This window comes from Malaclemys terrapin, chromosome 9 (assembly GCF_027887155.1).
Source record: "Malaclemys terrapin pileata isolate rMalTer1 chromosome 9, rMalTer1.hap1, whole genome shotgun sequence".
In the NCBI taxonomy this organism is placed as follows: Eukaryota; Metazoa; Chordata; order Testudines; family Emydidae; genus Malaclemys; species Malaclemys terrapin.
In genome coordinates this window covers 14938969-14943394 of record NC_071513.1, presented here as the reverse complement: position 1 = coordinate 14943394, position 4426 = coordinate 14938969, and positions in this window count along the sequence as shown.

Sequence of the window (4426 nt, the reverse complement as noted above, 5' to 3'; positions counted from 1 at the left end):
GAGAGTTAAACTTTTCTTGAGTTCTTCAGGTACATGTCCCACCTACTGCATTCCACTGTCATGGTGACTTGCTTGGTTCCAAACTCTTGATGCTTTCATAAAAGCCCAAGATGGGCCTGAGCCACAAAGTTTGGACTTGGAGATGAACATTTCCAAAGTTTGGGTGCATGCCAGAGTGGGTTAGATTCAGAATGTGGGTCCATTCCATGGTGGAGAGTTGGACCAGCCACAGAATTCAGCTATGTGGTGAAATCCTGTCACCACTGATTTCAATGGGAGCTTTGCCACTGAATTCAATTGGGCCAGTATTTACAATATCATGGTTTCCATAGTGACATTCTCTATATCAGACAGCATTCTGTCATTACCATTGAAATGATATTCACTGGGTGATTTATAGAACACTCCCAGTTTCTCCATCAAGAGCAATGGCCGCCACTTCTGACAATCAGTATCTGGCTGACAAGTGCCAAATCGTGTGTATCACTTATCAAGAAGAACAAAGAATATAATGCCCATTTATTGGAGGTCAGAGGGTACACTGAAAGCAGCCCTCATATCGCCCAAGTGTGATGTTTTTCTAAAACGCAACTACTACATTCTCCTTGGTTCTGATTTTGAGATGTGAATTGGAGAGTAAAGGAGAAACTTCCTCTCAAAAATTAAAAGCATCAAAGTGCAAGTGATCCATTTTATAGATTAACTTTCTCCTTCCCAAATAAAAGAGGCAAAATTGTGAGCACAGATTACCTAATAAAATCTTAAGTTAATACAGCACTTTATAGCATCCTATCAAACCCGCAGACATCAGTTCACTCTCTACTGAAATGCCGTCAACCTCTCTCTGAAGTGGAAGGCAATGGCCAAGAGAAAAAACTTGCAGCAGGAGGAGAATGGAGATTTGGAACCAGAACACTAGAGGCAGCCTGGCTTCCTGCAACAGCAAAGGGTGCCGGTGGATCAAAAGAGGCCACCACTGCCTGCTGCTGTTCATTTGTAGGTGGGCCACTTATCAGCTAGCCAATCCTAGTACTTGAAATAAACAAAGAGGGATTCCACTGACTGCTGTGGCGTATCTATCGATATGACTCACCTCCCCTGGCCTCACCCCACAGTTGAGCCTTGCTGCGAACAGCCAGCTCTGGTTCATACAAAGCAGGCAGGACCTTGGGTTTTAGAGCGCAGCTCAACTTTGAAGAGGGACTCTAAAAAATGCATCAACCGTAATAGAATGGGATTCATGCAGAATCAAGCTTCAAATAATCTCGCTGAAGATGTAGTGTTTCATTATAAAGGAATAAATCACATTGAGTAATCTGATAAGATAATCAGAATTCTGAGCAGATAAATTAACCCAGTGTAATTCCAATTTCAGAACTTTTACTCTCATCACCAAGTTAATATATACTAAAGTATTTTTAAATAACATTTTGTTCTAAAACATTAGATTCAAAATAAGACCTTTCCATGTATGAATTATGGAGTATTAATTCATGTTTAATCGCTTTGATTTGCAGTGAGAGTTTTAAACATCTGTCTGATAACTATTCAAACTAATTTATCATACAGAATACAATAAATATTATCTGTTAGTGTTTAGACTAGAGGATTCTCCTGCCATCAAAGGAACTGAAATAATAAATTTGCTCAAATGGAAAGTCTTGGCATCCTTGCAGAAATCAAGCTTTCTTGATCTCTGCATTTAGATTGCACGGGGGGGGGGGGGAGGAAGGGGGGAAGGAGTGGAATTATGCAAGTGGAATTACCATTAAAGAAAGGAAAATACTTGATGACAAAGAGAATTTCAGGCACTACGTATTTCTCGACAACCTGTCAGGAGACTGGTTTCTTCTAACCCCAGCTCTGCCACTGTAACCTTGAGCAGGACTTTTCACCTCTCTGTGCCTCCATTTCTTTGCAAATCTTTTCTCTGTCTTGCCTATGCAGACTGTAAGCTCTTCAGGGCAGTAACAGTCTCCCATTATATATCTGTACAGTACAGTACATAACATGCTGGGCCCCCCATTCTCAGTTGGGGTCACTGGGAGCTATCATAAAAATGAATACATAACACAAGACTAAAATGTTGAGAACCAGGCTAATTAGTTCCAATTTCTTTTGTGCTTCTAAATGAACATCTTTATAAAAAAAAAAATCCTGCTAGGACTATCAGGATCCTCCATATTCACTTTGCTCTGCTCTGCCTGCCGTTGTCTACCACCGAAGTTTATGGTGTTGCCAGCAGTTAAAATTTAACAAGAATAATGTGTGATGTACTGCTGAACAGGCTACCTACCTCTGCATTCCAGGTGGTGCACAGCTAAAATGAGATGTGCACCTCCATCCCATCTCAAAGAATGAGCATTCTCTTATCCCGCAGTTAGCTAAATCGAAACTAGAACTGAGGCTTAAGAAAGGGAAGAAACTGAGTGCTGATCAATCCATCTATTCTCCCACCTTTACGAGTGTGTTAATTACACTTTATTCAACTCTTCTGTAGACGGATTTACTGAATCTTTCTTGGGGGGAAGGGTCTAGGTCTTATATGTTTGCACAGCTGTGAGCGCAATCAGCCATTGACCCACTTATTATACATTCATTCTGTTCACCCTAAAATAACTGAATCACTGCAGTCCATTGTGATTTATTCTGATGAAGAACATTCTAGGGGCCAAAATTATGATGATTTTGTCTGCCTCAATTTATGGGTGTCCCACTACACACTCCTCAAAGGGGCCTGATTTTTCAGAGGATGGGTGCTCAGGACTTTCTGAAAATTGGAGAGACACACACACTCCCAACTTGGGCTCCAAAAATCACTAGTCACTTTTGAAAATCTTAGTCTAATTTTTCAAGCAGTAAAAGGGCGCTATTGTCATTACTATGTCACCAATACAATTAAATATCTGCTCTGAAACTAGATAGGCAATTGAGATAAAATGTCCATCTCAAGGTGAAGTAACTCAGTCTTTGGTTTCTATTGCATCTGAACTGGGTAGTCACTTCTAAATATCATCAGGAGATTGTCATTGGATGCAACTTTCTCTCTCTCTCTCTCTCTCTCTCACACACACACACACACCTCTCTCTCTCTCACACACACCCCTACTCAACAGTTAAGAATGGCCAGAATCGGGGTTGCTTATTCAAGCTTCATTTGCCCTTTTGCATATGTATTACAATAATGGACGGTGCTCACTGAATGAGCAACTATTCATTCCGTTGCTTTCTCCTCATAGTTCAGTGTATGGCCCTGGGCCCTATTTACTGCACATTATTCAAACCCTGCTCTGAAGACAGAATTATTCATTTCCTCATCTTTATGAAACCCTTTACTACAGTATCTAAGACCTTCACAAATGTTCATGAATTTATCTTTACCATACCCCTGTGAGATGTGGGGGTGGTATTATCCCCATTTTACAGATGGGTAACTGTGGCACAGAGGCACTAAGGACAAAAGAATCCAATAATTTTGGATACCAAACTGTGACACACCTAGTATCTGATTTTTCAGAGTACACATCTTACAGCACTTTATATATTCAAGCACAGCTCTCACTGGCTTCAGATGCAGCAGGGAGCACTCAATACTTCTGCAACTCAGTCCCAGGGTGTCATGTTGGGAACCCAGAAAATGAGGAACACACAACTAGTGACCACCTGTGAAATGTTGGTTTAAAGTGACTTGCCCAGCATCGCACAGTAGCTCTGTGGCAGAGGCATGAATAGAATTGAGTTTTCCAAGACACATTCAACCATCTCAAGCATGAGACCATCCTTACTCTCCCTGGTTCACTACACATCTTCCAACTTCTGCAACAATGGTGGCTCTACAGTCAAACAGCTTCCTTCGGTATACACCCCGGATTTATCCCAGAGTTCACTCATTAAAGCAGAAGGCGGTTGGCTCTCTGTTCTCAATTTCAGTGCCCAGCACACCCTGACAGAGATGAGCTAGGAGCCCTTTGCTTGAGGGAGCATGCTCGGCTCACTTTGTAGGAATGGCACATGAGCAGTCTAGTCACATATAGGAACTGTGAGGGGAGGCTCATGCTCAACGACGACGGGATCTTTGGAAATTTTAGCTGCTAAAGTTGAAGAAGTCTCTACTGAAAATGTGTGATCTGAGATTTTTCAAATGGATGAATTTCAAATGGTCAAATTAGGGCATATTTTCCCAGGAAAGCACAAAGGCCTACACAAGGCCACTCCTGTGCCAAATGCCAAGACCCATCCCCAAAGCATAGGGCCCCTTGAGTTTTGTGGGGGGAGAGGGGTTGTTTGTTTTAAGAACAACAACAAAAATTTAACATGAACAAAAGTGTTTTTTCCCCCAGCCACATTCTTGGAAACAGCTAAACTGTTTGGGCTGTAATTGTCCCCAACAAACCAGCCCGAGGCAGACACCTGGCATGGAAAAATT